Source organism: Gossypium hirsutum, chromosome D01, assembly GCF_007990345.1.
Source record: "Gossypium hirsutum isolate 1008001.06 chromosome D01, Gossypium_hirsutum_v2.1, whole genome shotgun sequence".
Classification (NCBI taxonomy): Eukaryota; Viridiplantae; Streptophyta; class Magnoliopsida; order Malvales; family Malvaceae; genus Gossypium; species Gossypium hirsutum.
The window spans coordinates 7,042,525-7,066,580 of NC_053437.1; the positions used below are offsets into that span (position 1 = coordinate 7,042,525).

Sequence of the window (24,056 nt, forward strand, 5' to 3'; positions counted from 1 at the left end):
TTATTTTGTCTGGTTTGAGTTCTTTGAAGGAGCTGAATTTAGATGACTGCAACCTTAATGATGGGGCTATTCCTGATGACATTATCAGGTTGTCCTCATTAGAAGCACTACGAATTTCTGATAACAATTTCAGGACCTTGCCTACAACCCTTGGTGGACTTTCCAAGCTTATTACTCTAGTACTGACTGACTGCAAAAGGCTTAAATCATTGCCCGAGCTACCAGCAAGCCTAAAATTATGGTTGGATGGTTGTGGTTCTTTGGAAGCAGTTGCAAATTCGACTACAGCTTTCAATTCACGGGTTACTGGATATATTTGTGCTTTTAACTGCTTCAAATTGGCAGAGGGTAACGATGTAGTAACAATGCTGAAGACACGGCTGAAGGTTAGTACCTTTATTTTTTTCTATTATTGCTCCCATTGATTTATGGTACTAGTTTCAGCAAATGTGTCTTTGTTTGCAGCTAGTAGCAAATGCAAGAACAGAATCTTATAACATTGTCATACCGGGAAGTGAAATCCCAAAATGGTTTAGCAGTCAAACGGATGACTCTTCAAAATCTATAATAAAGATGCCATTGCCTCCCAATTTTCTGAATGATACACAGTTCTTAGGATTTGTTTTCTGCTGTATTTTTTTCTCTGACTTCAATAATAAACCTCGAAGGGTGGAGCATATTTCCTATACATTTGTTATCCATGGTAGAAATTTCTCTCGGGAATTTAGAACAGATTATTTTCATTTAGAAGGTAAATCTACGAGAGTGACCGAAGACCACCTTTGGATACAATTTTTGCCTCGTAATGGCATTGATTTGTCATCCCTGGTGGAATTAGAATGCGAAGAAACTGAGGTTTCTGGATCCAGCACAGATATGTTGAAGGAAAGATTTGAAATTGAGGTTGCATTCGAAATCTGGGGCATCAATTCCATGGTGAAGAAATGCGGGGCTCGAATAATGTGTGAGGAAGATTTGGAAGAGATGGACCAAACCATACATGAACATAGCGGGTCAACTTCTTTAAATTTTGATGATATGCATTCAAACAGTGGATCAAACGGGAATAATAATGGCGCTCTTGTCAACAGAAAACGGTTAAGCCTTCACTTATTTACAGTGATTGATATATGCTGTTGACTCCTATTTTATAAGGCTAATTTACTTCATATCTTCGTGCTTTTCCAGGTTGAATGCGAAAGCAGGCGATCAGCGGAACAAAGCTCTATTTTGTCGAATCTGTCAATCATATGTTGTAAACCATCGACTACTCTCCTAGCTTTACATTGTTTTATGTTGGTGCAAGAGGCAGCAGCAAGCTGTTACTAGTCTTGCTTGAGTAGTAAGCCTCGAGGCTTGGTGAAGAAGCAAACTCGAAAGCAGAAAACAGAAAGATGAAGCTAGCAAGTGAAAAACAGAAAAGAGAGAAAAAGATTGAATGAAAATGAGCTGATGTCTTTCATTAAGCAAGCCAACAAGGCATTAAGCCATTACATATATCAGTCAACAAGTAAAACAAACAAGTAATCACCTAATAACATACCTAACACCACTAAATTGCCTAGTAACTTGGTAAACTTGATTGAAAAACAAAAAGCTTCTACCTAAACTTGTCATTCAGCACCTAATTACATCAAAATGCAGCTACCAACTAAGTTTGATCCTAACTAAATACAAAACATTCAATTAAGGAAACTAAATGGATAGCTTCAGCTTGCTGCACACCATGGCACCACTGCCTGCTGCGATTCCAGAAGCATGACCACCTTTGCATGTCGTGCATGGCCACCTTTGCATGGGAACTAAACTTAACACTCCTCCTTAGTTTCCATGCTAGTAACACCTAATTCCCTTTTGAATTTAACAAATTTAGACACATTGAGTGCCTTTGTGAAGATATCAGCAATTTGCACTTCTGAATTGCAATGAATCAGCTCGATTTCATGAGCTTGTTCCATCTCCCTTATAACATGCAACTTAATATTGAAATGCTTGGTTCTGCCATGAAAAATGGGATTTTTTGCAATTGCAACAGCAGATTTGTTGTCACAATAAATCTCTGTTGCCTCCTTTTGGTTTTGGTTTAAATCAGTCAAGATTTTTCTAAGCCATATGGCTTGGTTCACAGCAGATGCAGCAGCAACATATTCACCTTCTGCTGTTGACTGTGCCACCAGACTTTGTTTCTTAGAACTCCAGCAAAACATGCCTGAGCCAAGACTGAATGCATATCCGGATGTGCTTCTCATGTCATCACTTGATCCAGCCCAGTCACTATCAACATAGCCTATTAACTTCATGTTTTTGGCCCTTTTGAACAATACACCATGACCAATGGTGCCTTTGATGTATCTCAGCACTCTTTTAGCTGCTCGAAAGTGCTGATCATTGCAGCAATTCATGTATCTTGATAGCACACTAACAGCAAACATGATATCGGGCCTTGTGGCAGTCAAATACAACAGACTACCAATGAGACTCTTGTACATGGTCTCACAAATTGGTTCACCACTCCCTTGCCTCGAAAGCTTCACTCCAACAGCCATTGGTGTGCTTGTTGGCTTGCAGTTCTTCATAGAGAACTTGTCCAGGATCTTCATAGTAAAAGAACTCTGACAAAGAAAGATTCCCTTTTCTGTTTGGTTCACTTCCATTCCAAGGAAGTAGTTCATTCTGCCTAAATCAGACATTTCAAACATTTCCATCATTTTTCTTTTGAAATCTTCCAGCATTCTTCCATCTCCTCCAGTTATCAATAGATCATCAACATAGAGTGACAGAATAAGCTGAGTTTGAGCTTGGTTCTTCTTCACATACAGTGTTGGTTCACTGGGACTTCTTTCAAATTCCAAACTGAGCAAGTAAGAGTCAATTCGAGCATACCAGGCTCGAGGAGCCTGTTTCAGGCCATATAAAGCCTTTTTCAGTCTGTACACCATGTGTTCTTTGCCAGTGATCACAAATCCTTGAGGCTGCTCGATGTAGATCTCTTCTTCCAGGAAGCCATTGAGAAATGCAGACTTAACATCAAGCTGATGAATGGTCCACTGATGTTGAGCAGCCAAGGCAACTATCATTCTAACTGTGTCAAGCCTGGCTACTGGTGCAAATGTCTCCAGGTAGTCCAGACCATACCTTTGGCTAAATCCTTTGACAACAAGCCTGGCTTTTAGCTTGTTCAGACTGCCATCTGCATTCTGTTTTACTCGATAGACCCATTTTACTCCAATTGTCTTCTTTCCAGCAGGTTTATCAACAAGCTCCCATGTCTGGTTCTTTTCAATCATGTTGATTTCATTGATCATAGCTAGTTTCCAGCCTTCATCTGCCTCAGCCTCTTCAAAACTGCTAGGTTCTGCTATTGCAATCTGTGCCCTTTCATAAATATCATCTAGGGACCTTGTGCCTCTCACAGGCACATCATCAACATCCATTTCAGGTCCTAGCTACTCAAGTTCAGCTTGGTTAGGCACTAGGTCTTCTGAAACTGCTTCTGGCTCATTTTTCTCCCAATTCCAGCAGGCTTTTTCATCAAAGATGACATCTCTGCTCACCTGGACTTTGTTTATCAAGGGATCCAGGACCCTGTAGCCCTTCTTGACTGAGCTGTAGCCTACTAGAACACCTGGTTGAGCCCTTTTAGAGAGCTTGTCTCTCTTTGCTGCTGGTATTTGTGCATAACACAGGCAACCAAACACCTTCAGATGTGCTAAGGAAGGCTTGAAACTAGACCAAGCCTCGAAAGGTGTCTCGGATGCAAGAGCTTTAGTGGGAAGCCTGTTCTGAAGGTAAACAGCAGTGTTTACTGCCTCAGCCCACATGGTCTTGGGCAGTTTCTTCTCAAACAGCAGACATCTGGCCATATCCATCAGACTTCTATTCTTTCTTTCAGCTACCCCATTCTGCTGAGGTGTGTAGACATTTGTAAGCTGATGTTTGATACCAGCATCATTGCAAATGGCTTGAAACTGAGCTGAAGTGTACTCAGTGCCATTATCAGTCCTTATCGATTTCAGCTTGCAACCTGTTTCTGTTTCTACAGCATTTTTAAACTTCACAAACACTTGAGCTACCTCAGACTTGTGTTTTAAAAAGAAAATCCAGCAAAACCTTGTAAGGTCATCAATAAAGAGGATGAAATACCTGTTTTTGCTGAGTGATTCAGTCCTCATCGGGCCACATACATCAGAGTGCACCAGCTGCAGTCTTTCAGTAGCTCTCCAGGTTGAATTTGTAGGAAATGGCAGTCTTGCCTGTTTCCCCATTTGGCAAACTTCACACACATCATCATGCTCTACTGAGCTGATGAAGTTCTCTGCCAAGCCCTCTTTGGCCAATCGAGCCATTGATCTGAAGTTGGCATGTCCAAGCCTTTGATGCCAAAGCTTGGAGTCTTCAACAGAGGCTGTGTATGCTGAGTTTGAGTCATTTGTCCAGTGAACCTCAAAGCATTTATCAGTCATTGTGACTGTCATGAGGCTTGATCCACTTGGATCAGTAATATGGCATTGTTTATCCTTGAACACAACAGAATAACCTTTCTCGAGCAGTTGAGCTATGCTGAGAAGGTTTCTGTCAATCTGTGGTACCAACAGCACATTTGGAATGATCTTGTTGCCTGTGGGAGTACATATCAGCACTTCTCCTCTTCCTTCAGCCCTTATAAACTGACCATTTCCAACCTTGACCTTGGTTTTATAACTTTTGTCCAAGGTTTTAAACAAGGAGGCATCTGGTGACATGTGGTTAGTGCAACCACTGTCCAGCAACCGGCCTTTAGAGCATGTCTTCTCAGAAGCTACACAGGAAACAGCAAAGACCTGTTCTTCTTGGTCACTACTGTCCTCAGCTACTCGAGCTTCAACCTTTGACTGCTGAAATTGATTCTGCCTTGGCTTACTTCTGTTTTTGCAGACCCTTTCAACATGGCCCTTCTTCTTGCAGTGTTGGCATACTGCATCTGGCTTAAACCAGCATCTGTCTTCTGGATGGCCAGGCTTCTTGCAATATCTGCAGGGCTGGTCATTGCTCCTTGCAGCATCAGGCTTAGGCCTGTTTTTCCAAGGCTTTTTGCCTCTTTGAGCATTAGTGCTCGAGGTTTCTCTGGCCTTGGCATGAAATGCACCTTCTTGGTGATCTTCAGCTCTACTAGCTCTTCTTTGTTCCTGAGCATAAAAGGTGTTGATTAGCTCAGTCAAAGAGATGCTAGCAAGATCTCTTGAGTCCTCTAGAGAGGATATCTTGGCCTCATATCTCTCAGGCAAAGTGGAGAGGACTTTCTCCACAATTCTTGCCTCATCAAAGTGCTCACCTAGGAGCCTTATGCTGTTAACCACTGCCATAATTTTATCTGAGTACTGCTTCACTGTTTCTTCTTCCTTCATCTTCAAATTCTCGAAATCCCTTCTCAAGTTTAACAGCTGCTGTTGCCTTGTTCTCTCAGTGCCTTGAAACTCCTCCTTGAGCTTATCCCAGGCCTGTTTTGGAGTCTCACAGGCCATAATTCTGGTGAAGATGACATCTGACACACAGTTCTGGATGCAGGACATGGCTTTGTGCCTTTTGGTCCTCTCATCAGCATGTTGCCTAATCTGAGCTACTGTGGGATTAGCCCTCAGTGGTGCTGGCTCAGTATCTGTGTTGACAACTTCCCACAGATCGAAGGCCTGTAGGTAAGTCTTCATCTTGACCAGCCATATGTGAAAGCCTTCTCCATTGAAGACTGGTGGGGCTGCTGGTGAAAATCCTGAAGAAGCCATCAAGTTCCTTGTTTTGAAGCAACAGGTCCACTAAGACAAGAGCTCTCGATACCAATTTTTGGTGCAAGAGGCAGCAGCAAGCTGTTACTAGTCTTGCTTGAGTAGTAAGCCTCGAGGCTTGGTGAAGAAGCAAACTCGGAAGCAGAAAACAGAAAGATGAAGCTAGCAAGTGAAAAACAGAAAAGAGAGAAAAAGATTGAATGAAAATGAGCTGATGTCTTTCATTAAGCAAGCCAACAAGGCATTAAGCCATTACATATATCAGTCAACAAGTAAAACAAACAAGTAATCACCTAATAACATACCTAACACCACTAAATTGCCTAGTAACTTGGTAAACTTGATTGAAAAACAAAAAGCTTCTACCTAAACTTGTCATTCAGCACCTAATTACATCAAAATGCAGCTACCAACTAAGTTTGATCCTAACTAAATACAAAACATTCAATTAAGGAAACTAAATGGATAGCTTCAGCTTGCTGCACACCATGGCACCACTGCCTGCTGCGATTCCAGAAGCATGACCACCTTTGCATGTCGTGCATGGCCACCTTTGCATGGGAACTAAACTTAACATTTTATCCATTTTCTTTCATATGGATTTATCTTTTTCGGACAACTTGTGTTTCAATTTTGTTATAGACGGAAAATACAATTGGTTAAAATCATTTAATTAGCTAATTCAGTAGAGTTTTCTCTATCGGCTTTGTTATCGAATTTTTCTCAACTTACTGACTAGTCATTGAAATAAAGAGAAAAAACAGAGTGAAGAAGAAAAAAACAAAGAGGGAATTTTGTGCAATTATGGAATTTAAAAAGAGAATATTTAATAAATTTGAGATCCTAACCATGAAAGAAAAGATTTCCACTTCTTGGTCTTGTTTAAAGTATACGTAATGTTATATGAATCAAAATCAGCTAAAGCCACTTCGATTGTATCATTGATTGTGATCAAATGTCGGCACGGTATGAATGACATAACCAAACATTTGGCTTAGATGATTTATAAAGCTTTGAAAGCTTCACAAAGGTTTATAATCATAGAGCCATCTATCATTTTTGTTGAAAACTAAAGGACGAGATGAATAATTCCTATGAAAAAGGAAGATATAGAGAAAAGCAGAAGCATGATCAAGAGGAATTGGCAATCGTCATGCCTAGATATGTACATGGATTGAGTTAGGGGTGTTTAAATTTTGGTTAAAATCGAATTAATTGACCGAATCGATCTAATTTGGTAAATCGGTAATCAAATTCGGTCGGAGGTAGGTTAATGGTTTTTTGGAAGTTCGGTTATCAATTAATTCGGTTCGAAATCGAGTAATTAATTAAATTAATCGAACTTAATAATTAATAATACAAAATATATGTAGTTTTAATTCAGCCAACTGAACATTACCAATTTTTTTTATATGTTTTATATTTGTTTTAACGAAAAAAAAAACATATCAATTTCGGTTAATTCAGTTAACCGACCGAGTTAACCGAAATATTTCGGTTTAGTTATTTTTTTTTGAAACAATTTTGATTCGGTTAACTATTAAAAGATTAAAAAATTCAATTAATTCAATTAATACTAATTCAATTTGATTATCCGATCAATTAACTATTTGAACACTTTTCAAAAATATTTTCAAGCAGCTTGTGATCCCATACATAAAATTCTTGTTGAAGCTCATCACAAGTCGGGCTGAGCCTGGCGGGCTCTTAAAATTTGATATATTATATTAATTGCTTACTTAATATTAAACAAATTTATACATAATTTAATTATTTTAGTTAATAGTATAATTTTTTGATATCAAGACATTAATTCTTATTTCTATTTAGGCTAACTTCAATCGAATTACTACTTAATAAATTTTATTATTTTTTAATAATAAAATGGAATACAAGTTAATCGAGTCTATCTTAAGTCGGGTTTAACTAATAATAGAAAATTTAAAGCATTAGATAATAACAGTCATTCTATCCTAGGATAACATTTTGACATGTGCGTTCAAGAAGAAATTCAAGCGCAATCATTTCCTTGTTTTGAGTAACCATTGTATCCTAGGGATGACATTTTCAGACCATTTGTGCCACAGTAAAGAAACTATATCATACAGAAAGCTTCTTGGAATTGTCTCATTCTTTTATTCTTTTCGCATTATTCTACTTGTTTTGACATGTGCGTGTACTCTAGGGGTAAGATTTTCAGACCATTCGTGCCATAGTAAAGAAACTATCTCATACAGAAAGCTTCTTGGAAGTGTCTTGCCTATAACCTTTCTCATTACTTATTCTTTTTTTTTTTCTAGCATTATTCTACTTGGTTCTATTAGTCCATCCCAAAACCACTTTATACAACAATTTTAGGATAATATATAGTGTATTACAATGGCTAGTATTGTAATCAAACCATGTCCATATGTTTATAAAGTGGATAAACTTGTTCAAACATCTTAACTACAAGAGATATAAGCATGAAGATTTACTCTTGAAAGCAGCCTTTTGAAAGTTGTATATGTACTACATGAAGATCTAAACATTTGCTTCCATAAAATACTAGCATCTAGATGATGGTCACTATACTACATGGATTTTGGGTGAATTCGGATAAAGATATGTGTTTAATGTTGATATACTCAATTCTTGTTTGAAGTTTTCTTAGGTATTTGGAGGATTATATCATGGATCCATATCCAAATGTGTCATACGCAATTGTAGCATACATATACTTCATGAAAAATGAAGAGTCTAAGGTAACATAGATTGAGAGATGCATAGAACTAGAGTTCAAGGTACAAAACAGGAAAATTGAAATTAAAGTTGAATTAGGAGCCAACAAATTATTAACTTGGTTTTATTCTGGTTATTAACCTATTAATTTTTTTTATTTAGTCACTAAACTTTATGAAATCAAATATTTTGGTTCTCCCGTTAGTTGTCATTAGATGAGTCACAACAAGCTTACGTAAGCTTTTTTTATTAGTCTAATAACAAATTTAGCCCTCTAATATTTTGATATTCTATCAATTTGATCCTAAATATAAATTATTCAACAAGTTTAGCCCTTAATGTTTATAAAATTTGTCATTTTAATTCAAATTCTCAAAAATTTAATAAATTTAACCCTCAACATTTACAAAATTTACCAATTTAGTTCTAATTCTAAATTTAGCCCTCAATTTAGTATAGATGATATAATTAAAAATAATAATTCAAGTTTCCAAAACATTGTGCTTATTTTAGTTCTTTTTAATTTTGCTTCACATTTTTTTGTTGATAAAATAAGAATAAACAAAATATGGTAAAAAGATTGTTCTTGCAAAGAGAGAGAAGAGGCTCAGAAAATGTTTAAGAATGGATGGAAAGTTTCATCCTCAAATTTACAAATCAGGTTAACGAGATTTAAATTTCTATAATCATCACCGCCTCTTTCAATAATACATAAACATAAACTTAAACTTAAACATTGGCATCAATTTTCAAGTCAATGAATGATATAGTTATTGGTAATGCAAAATAGGAAATATTTTTTTAAATTATTTTTATTATAGAATATTTTTCGGTTGAGGAAAATCCTCTAACTGTTGCAAAATATTTTCTATTGAGGAAAATCTTTTACTATTTTTGGAAATTGACACTGTTATTTTACCATTTTACCCTTTTCAAAAACAATATAAATAGCAGACTATTCTATTCATTTTTTACAACATAGAAAAACAAGAAAACTCATTTCTCTTTTTTCTCTCCTGTTCTTGCTCTCTAAAATTTCGATATTTTACTAAATTACATTAGTGCGATATTTTGTTTAGGAGATTGGGTTTTAAGCGGGACTGTCTGTGACCCCTCCAATATTTCCTGGGAATTGAACCTAGTGTGGTTTACCCTAGTTTTTTTTAGTTTATTTCCCGACTTTCACGAGAAGAGCAATCCTTTTGAGTTCCATCTTTCTCATTCGAGTGTACGAATTTGGAAGTACCGTGTTAACCTTGGGGCCGACATCCATTTCCGATTACACCAATCAGGACGAAATCACTTCTAAGGCAGTGGTTCTTCCATAGCATAATGATTGTTTTATTTATTTACACTTAGTTTGGTTTCTAGTTAGTGCTAATATTTTTGTTTGCAGTTGTATATTTTCAACAAGTTAGAAGTGACTTCTTTGCTATTGTTTAAACGTGAGAATCATTTTCATTTCCAGCTGTTGGAACCAATGAAGGCTCCTACAGGTAATTTAGAAGCCAAGCTTGGTAATACGAGCTTGTAGGGGGCTTTAAGGTGTTGGAACACAAGTTTGGCTTTGTTGATTCAGATCTCGAGTGGTTTAATTCTGGCTTGCCCATTCCAAGTTGAGAGTTGAGCCTATAAGACTTGATTGTACACTCTAAGTATTGTGAAATCCTAAAAGGTCTTAAGGTTCGAATCTCGGAGGAAAAAAAACAATCAAGGGAAAATTGGATTTATAAATATGTTGGTGTGATATTGAGGCAATCGGTTTGAAGGCACTTGAGTAGTGTAAAAGTGTGTCTAAGTAGCACCGGCGCAATTGCAAGCTCCATCTATGCTGGTTAGTGGGCCATTGCAGTCAAGATGGGCTTAGAAGGCCTAACGAGCTGGAGTTTGATTGGGTCGAAGGACCCTTAAGTTTGAGTTGGTTAAAGAACCATGAGCGGATCACTGGAGATTTGTGGAGCTAGTTCAAGCATCACAAAATTTTTAACCAAAGTAAATTGTAGGATTATCGAGTCTGAGATCTTGAACAAGAGAACTAGTAGGGGATGTCTTGTTCAGTCAACCTATGAGATTGTGCGAAGAAAGAAGTAATGTGATAGAGTTTGTGTGAATGATCATTAAAGTCCAAAAATGATATTGAGATCAACCTAGTTCAATGGTGCCACATATGTTGCGATTGGCCAAGATGGCCACACCTAATGGGGTAACCATGGAGGGACCGATAGGGCTTAAGTTGGGGATGAACAATGTGTCTATATTTCCCATGTTGAGAACTTTAGTGTTGGGATCGCAATGGGCGGTTGGCATAAACCACGTTCAGAGGGATGCATTTAGCGGGATGTCACAAGAGTGTGATTAGTGTCACATCTAGAGGAATACATTTTTAAGTATCAAAGTCCTAGTAATATTCTGTTGGCAATGGATCAAACCATTAAAGGTTCCTCGAGGCTATAACCTAATGATTATATGTTGTGGCATTGAGTCCAAGTGTTTGGTGGAGGAATGGGCATAGACAAGACTACACCAATGATTGAGATGAAACCAAGTTCAAGTCTATGTCCGATGTGCATTGAATGAATCATAATCTTAGGCCTTAAAGGCCCAAGATGAACTTGAGACTAAAATGTCAACTAGATGCAACAAGGTTACTAAAGTGGCTTTATGTCGATGAGGATATCAACATAGTACGTGGGGGAAAAAGTCATGGTTCGCAAGTTACTATGTTATCAAGGTTAAACTTCCCCAAATGATTTTGAGTGAAATTAAAGTATAATAACTTGGAAGTTGAAATTTTTTGGATACCCTGTAGTCCTAAAGAGATATTGTGGGGCAAATTGGGTAACTGATAAAGTTAGCTCTGTAAGTGGGTATGTCTTTATTTTAGATGGAGAAACTATTTCTTAGAAGTCTGCTAAACAGACGTGTATTGCTCACTCCATGATGTAATCAGACTTTATAAATCTTGACTGAGTTGGGAAAAAGGTCGAGTGGCTTAGGAATCTGCTTGCAGAGATTCCTTTATGGGGAGAAACCTACACCTCCTATGTGTCCTTATTATATGATTCACAAGCCGCCATTTGTTTTGCTCAAAACCAAGCTTACAATGACAAGAAAAGTCATATATGAATAAGACATGAATATGAGATACGCATAATAAAAAATGGAGTACTCGCCATAGAGTACGTAAAATCTAAGACTAACATAGATGATCCACTAACCAAAAGGTTATGTAAGAAAATGGTTCTTGATTCGTTAAGAGGGATGAGTCTTAAGCCTACTGGTTAAAGAATTCATGGTGGATACCCAACGTAGTCTTCTAAGTTCAATGTGATCAAACAAAACCATGGAAAGACTTATAATGTACATCTTTACCTATCCCTATGGCACATAATGTACATATACAAGGATGAGCTCCTTACTCTTAATGAGTTCATAGCCCAGAGTTTGCGTGGTCTTAGTAAGATGAACTTGATGAATTCACCAACGTGTGAAGTTGAGTTTCTTACTCTTAATGAATTCATATCCAATAGTTTGGGTGGTTCTGTTGAGACGGACTTGATGAATTCACCGAATTATAAAATTGAGAGGTTAAGCTTATTAAATGCTCTTAATGATTCCATAGTCCTGGTCCGGGTAGTCTATACTAAGATAAACTTGATGAAATCACCTACGTAAGTGTGAAGTATTAGCCACCTTTTATGAAAGACGTTGGGTCATTTTTTTAGAGTACTTATCAACATTCCGAGGTATATTAGCTAAATTGTTTATCTATTGTGGAACTCAATTGGACTTGAGATTAGTCGTGTGTCTTGAGTTTAGTCTTATCATAACAAGTTCAAGATTCATTCACTTGTTAAAGAGAAGAATCACTAATTTCACTACGTACTAGTTCAAATCCACAAGATACTAGTGCTTAAGTGGCTAATTTCGCTATTACTCTTCTCACGTTTTACCTTTTTCTCATATTTAAAAAATTTTCCAATTCTTTTGCATTAACGGGGGAATGTTGGTAATGCAAAATCAGAAATATTTTTTCCAAATATTTTCTATTGTATAATATTTTTCGGTTAAAAAAGATCCTTTGACTGTTGTAGAATATTTTCTATTGAGGAAAATCCTCTATTATTTTTGGAAACTAACACTGCTATTTTATCATTTTGCTCCTTCTGGAAACAATATAAATATCAGACTATTCTACTCATTTTTCACAACATAAAAAAAAAGAAAACTCAGTTTTCTCTTTTCTCTCCAATTCTTGCTCTCTAAAATTTCAGTATTTTACTAAATTACATTAGTGTAATATTCTGTTTAGGAGATTGGATTTTAAGCGGGACCGTCTATGACCCCTCCGATCTTTCTTAGGCATTGAACCTAGTGTGGTTTACTAGTTTCTTCCAGTTTATTTCCCGACTTTTACTAGAAGAGCAATCCTTTTGAGTTCCATATTTCTCATTCAGGTGTACGAATTTGGAAGTATTATGTTAACCTTGGGAGCGATGTCCATTTTCGATTACACCAATCAGGGCGAAATCACTTCTAAGGCAGTGGTTATTCCATAGCACAATGATTGCTTTATACATTTACACTTGGTTTAGTTTCCTGTCAGTGCTAACGTTTTGTTTGCAGTAGTATATTTCAAATAATTTAGAAGCGACTCTTTTGCTACTGTTTAAACGTGAGAATCATTTTCGTTTTTGATAGTTGGAAAATTGCTACGATTATTGATTTTTAGGCCAATGATTGTTCTTGATTGGAATGATATATATACAGGTATAGTTCTAGGTTCATGTCTATTTAGTTATGGCAATAATTGCAGCATGTTACCTATATAAAATGAACAAGATGAAAAAGGAGAATGATGCAAAATTTGAGTTGTTTTTAAGATTACATGACTCTCAAACCCTCAAGGAATATTTATGATTTACAAAACAATTTAAGAAAAAGTTGGGTAAAGGAACCTATATTTAAAGGAACACTTTAGTGAGATTTATATTGTTGTGAATATCCTAAATAATTCCATAGGGGATGAGAAGGAATTTATGTTAAAGATAACGTTATTTTTAACATTTAAAATATTTTTAATATTATTTTATTTTAACTAGATTTGTTATCTTTTAATGACCAATCATAGTCCTTGTTGAAAATTTTGGATAAATTTTAGGATAAAGATGATGACTGAGATTTGGATAAAGATTGTGTTTTGGATAAGAATGATGATATGAACACAAATGATTTGTGCTTAGAATATAGTTTAGATAAAGTTTTTTTTACTATAAATATGTGTAACATCTTTAATTTAAGCATTCAAGTAAGAAACAAAAAAAAAAAAGATTTTGTTCTTAGATTTCTCTCTTTCTTTAAGTTTTCCTCCCAAAGTTTCTTTCTTGTTTCTTCTCTCTCTTTCAAGAACTTGGTATCAGAAACTTTTAATCTTACAGGGCCTACAAATATTTAAGAGTTGTGATAAGAGTTAGTTAGCATTTGTCAACACCAAATGACTTTAAATATTTGTTCTTTGTGTTCACCATCTTTCTTTTCGAGTGAAAATTATTAAATGTAGGTTGTCAAAATGAAAACATGTCTAAGTGCTTTTGATCTTTAGGATGTGGTTGAAAATAATAAAGAATCACCCTAACTTCCGGCCATTCCAACTGTAACCCAGTTAAAGAAAGAAAAGAGTTGTATTGAGTCATTCGTTTCTGATGAAATTTTCATGGCACATTGCATGTGAGATTGCAAAGCAAGCTTGGGAGATGCTCAAAGAGGAGTTGCAAGGTGTGATAGGACTAGACAAATACAAGTGTTCAACCTCACAAGAGAATTTGAAATCTTGAAAATGAAATAGTTTAAAACTCTAAAAGAGTACAATACAGACTCTATAAAGACCATGAATAAGCTTAGATTACTTGGAGAGGAGATGACAAACAAAAAAAAGTTGTAGAGAAAATTCTTTTCAGTTTACATAAGCAAAGTTTTGAAGTTGAAAAATCTCAAAGAGCTTGGAGACTACTGAAATTGTACACTTTGACATAGTAGGTCCTTTTGATATACCATCAGTTAGAGGAAACATGTATTTTCTTACCTTTGTTGATGATTTTAGTAGAAAAAATTAAATATATTTTCTTAAAATAATATTAGAAGTATTTAATAAATTCATGGAGTTCAAAACTATGGTGGAAAAATAGAGTGAACATTATATTAAGATATTCAAATCTAATAAAAAGGGAAAGTATATATCAAAACTGTTTAAAAGCTTTTGTAAAGAGCACATAATTATTCACCAATTGATAGTTGCATATACACCACAACAAAATGGAATTGCTGAAAGAAAGAAATGCACTATTCTTGATATGGAAAGAAACATGGTAAAAGGTAAACATCTACCAAGAACTTTTTGGGCTAAAGTTGTTCAATGTGCAATTTACCTATTAATCGATGCCTAGTAGAAGGTGTGAAATATAAGACGCCGAATGAAGTTTGGAACGATCAAAAGCCATGAGTTGGACAGCTCAAATTTTTTGGATGCATCGCATATGCTCACGTTCTTGATTAGACGAGAGTGAAGCTTAATAAAAAAAGGCATGAAATGCATCTTTATTGGATATGAAAAAAGAAGCAAAGCATATAAACTACACAACCCTCTCACCAGGAAAGTTGTTATTTCAATAAATGTTGAGTTTAATGAAGCAAATTACTAAAGATGGAACAAAAAATAAAAGTAAATTGAAGGACTATTTTTTAGTGATGATAAAGATAATGACTTCATCAATCAAGATGAAGAAGGTGATGATCAAAGCCCTCTACCAAGTCATGTTGCAACTGTTAGTTCAAAACTCCGGTAAGGAAAATCTCGAACACACGATCGAAACTCGAATAGAAAAAGAAGAAATAGGACAGGCTCCAAGGCATGTATCAAGCCACTATCTTTAAGGTTATATTCGCCCCCACCTACCTTCGGTGTGCAAATGAGTTCCAAGCAAATTAACCTCGAGGATACAATGAAGCCAATGACTATTTACGTTTTGCACTGACGAGAATAGTCCACTATGCACTGAGCAATGTATAACAAAAAACTCAATTTCTACAAAGGATTTCTGCAGTAATACTTTATAGAATAATCTAATAATATTAGAAAATGAAGGAAGGAAAGAAAGATTATTAGAATTTGTTGATATATTTCCAAATGAAATATCATTCCTATTTATAGAAATTTTCATGTCTCTTCATAGAGACATCTTTCAATAGGTGTCTTTATGAATAAATAAATAATAATTATTCATTTAATTTTGTATCTATTCAAATAATATTTTTTTGAATAGTTATAATTTTTTTTTAAAAAATCAAATGATATAACTTTTGACCAATGACCAAAAGATTTATCTTTTGATTAAATTACACCCGTTCATTTAGAGTTATTGGGATACTATAAAAATTTTGAAAATGTCCCAACAGCAACAACTCCTACAAAATCGTCATCACCAAGTAGTAGTAGTTTAAAGGAAGTGTCTACAAGAATGCGCAATCTACACAACATTTATGATGCTACTGAACCCATAGAGACAACTCTTGATTATTCATTATTTTGTTTAATTACAAAATGTGATCCTATAACATATGAAGAAGCAATTGAAGATATTAAATGAAAGAAGGCAATGTATGAAGAAATTGCAACAATAAGAAGAAATGATACGTGAGAGTTAACAAGTTTGCCAAAAGGACACAACCCAGTTGAAGTTAAATGGGTGTACAAGACAAAGACCAACAAATAGGGGAAAATGGAGAAGTACAAAGAAATTCTAGTTGTCAAAGGCTACAAGTAAAGACATGGAGTGGATTATGATGAAGTGTTTGCTTTAGTAGCCAGAATCGACACTATAAGTCTTTTCACAAAAATTACAACACAAAACAATGGAAGATTTATCAAATGGACGTGAAGTTAGCATTCATTAATGACTACTTAAAATAAGAAGTTTACATTGAACAACCACCTGGATATAGAAAACAAAGACAAGAAGACAAATATATCGCTTAAAGAAAACTTTATATGGTTTAAATCAAGCCCCAAGAGCATGGAACACAAGAATAGCTGAGTACTTTCAGAAGAATAAGTTCATGAAAAGTCTATACAAGCATGCCTTATATACAAAGAAAAATGAAGATAGTGACATCATGGTCGCATGTTTGTACGTAGATGATATGATTTTCACAAGAAACAAACCAGGTATATATGTTCAATGACTTTAAGAAAGCTGTGACTAAAGAATTTGAAATGACAAATATTGATGAGATGTCATGTTTTCTTGGATGCAAAGTGAAGCAAATGGAAGATGAAATATTTGTGTATCAAAAGAAGTATGTGGAACAAATCTTAAGCAAATTCTAAATGAAAGATTGCAAGCCAGTAGCCACGCTAGTGGAACCTGGTATGAAGTTAAGTGTTTATTGTAGCAAAAAGAATTTTGAGATATGTTAAAGGTACAATGGATCATTGTTTATACACGCAAAGTTCAAAATTGGTTGGTTAGTTAAAAAATGATTATGGTGGTGACTTGGACTATCACAAAAGCATGTCTGGATATTTATTCCATATTGGCTCTACAACATTTCCAGGGTCATCAAAAAGCATCAAATAGTAGCCCTCTCAGAATGTGAAGCAGAATACACCACTATAGTTTGCCCTTGTCAAGCAATTTGGTTGAAGAATATTTGAGCGAACTAACTCTTACACAGGAAGGTTCCATTACAATTTATGTTGACAACAAGTCTACAATATCTCTTGCAAAGAATCTTGTGTCCCATAGCCAAAGCAAGCTCATTGATACAAAGTATCACTTTATTTGAGAGTTGGTGAAGAATAAGAACATCAAGCTAATCTACTACAGAATGAAAGACCAATTGGTAAACATTTTACGAAGCAATTGAAAGAGGGCGTATTTAACAAACTTATAAAGAAAAACTTGGAGTAAAGATCTCGGTTTAAGGAGAAGTGTTAGAAGTCAAACCGACTTCTCAAAGTCGGAAAAGCATGAAGCTAGGAGCGGCTTTACAAATTGGTTTAAAACGTGGCGTGAAATTAGTGGCAAAACAGCAACATGAAAGCTTGATGAAAGTTTCTTAAGGATTGAAATTGTGTAATGATAAGGATAAACAAAGCATTAACAGTGGAGCTTATTGGATGACCATGGATTTGCTCGAAGCTTTACAAGCTTATTACAGCAGCCTTTAAGTCTATTTATGTTATGTTATAAATAGCCCTTATGTTAGTATGTGTGCATCACAAGTGAAAGAAATAGAAAAAAAAACAAAAGGAATATTGTGTGTGCAGTAGAAAGTGGCGTGAGTAAGAGTAAAAAGAAACTAGCGGCAACTAGTAATTGAGAAATATATATATATATATTTGTAATTTGCTCTTGTTTTATAGATATTGTGTGAGTAAGAAAGTTGTTTCGATTTTAAGGGTTAACTATGCTTCCAACGTTTATCAACTCTGCCCGTATGCATTGCACACTGTATTCAGCATGGTTACTAGTCACTCTCGATCAACATTACTTAACAATCCGCAGCTGTTAAGAGGAATTACCCGTATTTAGTATCTTTCCACCTTCAACATAATATATTTCAAGGCTCTTTGAATCATAACCTAGAGACTTTTTTCGAAAAAGAAACTTCGAGAATTTTCTGTACCTAATAGAATTGAATAACACGTTATCTACATCCTCCTGATCAAACTCATTAACAAACCCATTCACATAACTGAATTCTAGGGTTCCTGTAAATTTCCCCCATGGCATGCAGTACCTTTATTTAAATTATCCAAATCCAGGTAAGCTTTTTTCTTTTGGTTTCTATCCCCATTGTGGCTTGTCTCCTTCCTCCATTTCTAAGTTCTATCAATCATCAACGTTGTTCCAAACTTTTTCAAACACTTAAAAAAAATTATATAAAAAATTATTTTTTTCTTTTTTGGCTATTTTTTTCTCAATAAAATAATTTTTTAATAAAATGAAAAAGAGTCATGACAATGATGTCATGTTGAAAGCAAACCCCAAAAGTTTTCTTGGTTACCTTATCTTGAAGGGGCTCTAAAAGATAAAGGTTTTTAACTGTTTTTTTTTTAAGTTATTCAAGAGTTTCTATTTCTTTTGTAAAATAAAATTTTATTTCTTGAATTTTATTTTATTTCAGGGTTTTTATTTTATCTTCACCGAATTCATTTATGAATGTGAAGTTGGATTATTTAATTTTTGGATGTAAAGTTAGATTTCTAAGTTGGTATTATCAATAAAAAGATATTTTTATGGAAGGAAGTAAGGATAATGTTAAGGAGAAATTTCTTCATGAAAATTTTCTTCCTTTCATTTTTTAAGTAGATTGAGATAGAGTGGGATGGATTTGAGTGAAAAAGAAAGGTTGATGTGTAAGGCATAATAATATTATTGGGAGGATTATATCCTGTATCATAAGAAGAGTTTATTAAATAATTTCTTCAATTCTGAGAAATTACATTACATTTTTAAAGTTGGTGTTACGGATTAATCATATATTAATTTAGTTGAAAAAAAATTAAATTTTTTTAAAATAATTATAATGATGATTCTTTGTATTTTCATACATTTATGTAGCATTTAAATAAAATAATTAAAAACCACATATCCAAAAATCTAACATATATTTAATACGAGATATATACAAATATTTTTATATATAATTTCTTCCCCTATACATTATAGATGCTACATAATCTATTGCTAATAACATTACAACATTATATAAAAAGCCATTTGCTTTTTATTTTTTGTATTGTTCAACGGTGGTGTCAATCTTCGGGCTAGCTATTGTCCATCTATTTCTTCTCCCATCAACCATTTCTGTAATAGCCCGATTTTAGGCTTAGTCGGAACAGTGGTTTCGGGACCACAAATCCGACGAAAAAAAATGTAATGGCTTGAATTTTCAGAGGTGTCGGAACGGTGATTCGAGATCACTAAATTCGACAAATGGGTAGAAAATATTATTAATTTAGTAAGTATAAGTTAAATATGAAGTTAGGAAAATTTTTGAAATAGTGAATAGTGCACTAGAAATAAATATTAAAATAATTAGAATCGAAATGAGGTATCAAGACCTCGGGGATTTTAAACTGAGCCATAAATATTTTTATAAATATTTATGGAGTGTTAAAAAGTTAGTATTAAAGTTTCGTTAAGAAATTTTAAAGTTCCGATAATTAATTGAACAAAAAGGATTAAATTGTAACAAATGCAAAATTTTGGGAAATGATTAAATAGCTTAAATGATAAAAGGAAGAGGGCTTAAAAAGCAAATAGCCCCAAGGTCTATTTGGGCTGGACGTCATAGGCACGAAATCAGCAAGAAAGTAAGGAGAATTAAGGGCAAAATTGGAAAATTGCAAAATTTGCTTAATAAAGTTAGGACCCAAGTGGAATTATCTAGATTTCTCTTCATTTTTCTGAATTCTCATCAGCTAAAACACCATGGAAGGGCTTCTTCAAGCTGGTTCTTCATATTTTTATTACAAGTAAGTTCAATTCTTGACTATTTCTAGAAATTTTTGTATTTTTATGACTTTTACAACTAGGCCCACTTGTTAAATTCATTAGTTTTTGATTTTATGAAAGAAGTTGAAAGTTGATATGAATATGTGCTGGAAGTATATGATGATTTAGCATGAAATTAGAGCTTTAAATTGTTCATATGCTGATTTTATTGAAAGAATTGAATAGAAAGTGAATGTTTGGGACCTAATAGTAAAAGAGTTTGAAGATAGAGTTATATGTGGAAATTCTGAATTTCAATAGTTGTGTAACAACTTATAATGTCTAGTAAAGTACTAATTGAGAAAATTAGATTAATTGAGGGGTTAATTGAGAAAGGACCGAATTGTATAAACTGTGAATTTGGGGCAAAATGGAAATCAACATTTTGCACTAAAGCAGTTTTGGACAGCAGCAGTAGTGTAACTTTAAAAAATCACCAAAAATTGTAGAGATTGAATTAGAGGATGAATAAAATATTAAATTAAAGCTTATTGAGTCTAGTTTCTTATAAAAGAAATGATGTGAGCAATGGAATTGTAAATCATGAGATATAATAGATTTTGTGAGACAAGGTCAGAATGAATTCGGGTTCCCCTGTTCTGACTTTGGAAAATCATTAAAAATTGTACAGAAATTATTATGAGTTATAGTTTATATGGTTAGAATCCTTAACGAGTCTATTTTTAGAATAAACAAGCTAAAACATCATCCAAATTCTGTACAATGAGATAATTAATTTTTAGTGAAGATTGGTCGGAACTGTCGGACAGTGAAACAGGGGAAACTTTAAAGAATAAACTGTACTATTTGGCTGAACCAAAAATTATAAAAATTTTATGGTATGAAGATATGTGAGTCTAGTTTCATGGAAAATTAACAGATCTTAATTTGAAGCTCTGTAGCTCCGGATAAAAATAATTTAGTGACTCTGACTCGGATAAACAGCTTTGAATATACATGTTAGTGAATATTGAAATTATGGTTAATGTTGTTTAAGTGTGTTATACACATTAAGGATGTGGAATGGAGAGGAGGAGGAGGAAAATTGGGAAATATATGAATGATTCGTGTATAAATGGTCATATGTTTGATTATAACTCATAAACGATGAAATATGAATGATGCTTATTTTTGTGCATTATTGGTCATGGTTTAAGTTCATGTGTGAAAATAAAGTTTCATAGTATGTGTGTATGGTATATTCAGTATATGATTTGGCATGAAATAATACCATGAATGGTTTATGAATTAACACATGTTGGTAAGCCTGATATATGAATAAATGATCAAATTGAGCGGAACGCCGGATTTGAGTACTTCTGATCAAGTGATAAAGTGATAAGTGGTAGCTTTAGCTACACTTATCTGATCAAGTGACAAGTGGAAAGTGATAAGTGATAGCTTCGGCTACACTTATCTGATCAAGTGACAAGTGAAAAGTGATAAGTGATAGCTTCGGCTATACTTATCTGATCAAGAGACAAAGTGATAAGTGATAGCTTTAGCTACACTTATCTGATCAAGAGACAAAGTGATAAGTGGCTACACTTATCTGATCAAGAAACAAAGTGATAAGTGGCTACACTTATCTGATCAAGAACAAGTGATAAGTGATCATACGTAAGACCATAGTTATACTATGGCAAAGTGAAAGTGAAGTACTCAATTTTCCGTGACCGTTCCCTAATTTGATTAAGGATGGTAAGTGACAAATGGGCCCAAAAGAATTAAAGTAAATGGATAAGTGGTAGTGTATTTATATCAGGACGATGTTGTTATTCAAACTAAAGTGATATTTTCATTGCTAAATTGAGAATTTCATAAATGTGTTATTGAATGGTATAATCAATAAACATTGAGTTAAATGGTAAATACGTATTAGTTTTGAATTTGATGTCATTGAATTGTAAGTGAATTAAATGGAAATTTCTAGTGATATGATTTAAATTATGAGCATGAGAAATTGCGAATTGAATGAAATGGAAATGAAGCATTAAATTGCATGAGCATGTATCGGGTCTCGCAGGCCCTAATTATTATGATTATAATATTTTGAGGATATATTGTGAAAAGTTATAGAAACATGTTAATTATTTTTGAAAGTTTTAATTTTGATGAAATTTTATAACGCGGTTAAATACGTTTACAAGTGTATGTGTTTTGGTAATGCCTCGTACCCTATTCCGGTGTTGGATACGGGTAAGGGGTGTTACAATTTCTTTCTTCCTTCTTCTCATCCACTACACATGTCTTCTCTCTTTTCAGTTTATAAATCTATTTTGTGGGTATCTTTATTGTCTTCACAAGTTGTGATGGACAGATGACGGTGACTGTCGTTCATTAAAACTCCACTAACCACCAGTAATTTTTCTTGGAATGTGGGTGGCTCTTCGTTAACTTCTTAATATGTTATTGTTTTGAGAGTATTTTAAATTAATAAATGACTTCACGTGTCAATTTGTATCCGTATTATCTTAAGTTTTATATTTTTTTTGTTCGCTTTTTTATTGTTTAATAAATCTTCAGTTTTAGAATTTTTTGTCTGCTCTTGTAGCACATTTTTTAGTCTTGCTTATGCATATAATCTTAGTTTTACAAGTGATTTTAAGGATGATTTTTTTGTTGTCCTCTCTAGTTTGATGAATGCTCGATTGTTTTGTTGATTTTTGCTCGCCGTTTTGGACCATTCGAGGCTGATTTTCTTATCGTATTAAGTACTTGCAATCATTCCAGATATATTGTGCTTGAGTTGTGATAAAGTCAATTGTCAACGTGTCATAATGTTCAATTGATGCTGATGCTAAAGCTTTTGTTGTGTTGATGGAGCTTGTCATTTACCATCTACGACGAGTGTTTGCTATTTTTTTCTCTGAATTGCATAGTTCCATTTACTGAATGAATTAATGAATTTACCTTTAAAAAGAAAAACTAAAGATATGATGAAAAAGGAATCATGTGTACCATGTTGGGAAAGTTAGAGCAGGACATATAATTAAGGAACCACATAAGTTAATACTAGCCAATTTGGTAGCACTTGGTCATCAAAGACTAGAACAACTTTTTATGATTAAAATATTTATTTAGTAATTGATATATAGTTTTATTTAGAGAATATAGTTTATTTTTTAAAACTATATAATTTTAATATCTTTTTAAATTACAAAAAAAGCTCAAACTAATAATGAGAATAATGGTAATTAAGTTTAATTATTACTAATAATGTGAAATAGTATGGTAAGAAGCACTTAATCAATATATTCAAATATGGATGAGAAATTAGCTAGAGTAATTTGAGCCCCAGTTCTTTGTTGCTCAGACTCGATAAAATGAGAGTTATACTTGTGTGGACAGGGAAAATGTGTTGGATTTGTCGGTGTTAGGAATGGTAAGTCAGTAAGCTGAAGTTAGTTAGTTAGTTGTTAGCTGTTAGTAAGTCGGTTTGTTAGTTATAAAGTCTGTTAACTAGCACAAGGATAAATATGATGTACTACTCTTTCATTAATGAATATACAGAAATATTTTTGATACAGTATTGTTTACTTTGTTAATCTTGACATGGTATCAGAGTTAGAGTATTTCTTGGGATAATTCAGTATTTTTTTCTCATGGCAGACGATGCAATCCATACTGGTGATACGCCTCCTCATTCTTCTAATGTTGAAGAAGCAGCTCACTCATAAGGGCTTAGCAGTGGTGTTTCACAGGCCATCCATCATTTTTCTAAACATGATACGACAAAACTCGGGCAGCATAATTTCTTGTTGTGGAAACATCAGGTGCTGTTGATTCTTGAAGGCTATGATCTTGAAGGGTTGGTTCTTGGTACAACTCAGGCTCCTCCTACTCATGTTCGTGAGTCTGATGGAAGGTTTGTTGATAATCCGTTGTTCTTGTTACATAAAAAGCAGGATAAGTTCCTGGCTTCTTGGTTACTCTCCAAAGTAACTGATGCTATTTTAGTTCATCTTACAAAGGCTAAGACGAGTTGTGATATTTGGAATAGTATTGAAAGACGGTT

At 34.2% G+C, this 24,056-nt stretch overlaps 1 protein-coding gene and 1 non-coding gene across 3 annotated transcripts in view; one reads left to right on the forward strand and one right to left on the reverse strand.

Annotated features, from left to right (window-relative positions):
* The window catches only part of LOC107917176 (TMV resistance protein N), a 41,555-nt gene that overhangs the window by 3,265 nt on the left and 14,234 nt on the right, over window positions 1-24,056 (forward strand). The gene's annotated exons all lie outside the window — the stretch shown is intronic.
* On the reverse strand, window positions 9,086-9,177 carry LOC121214353 (small nucleolar RNA U30). The gene has a single exon (XR_005909936.1). It is a non-coding gene; the product is annotated as a small nucleolar RNA U30 (small nucleolar RNA).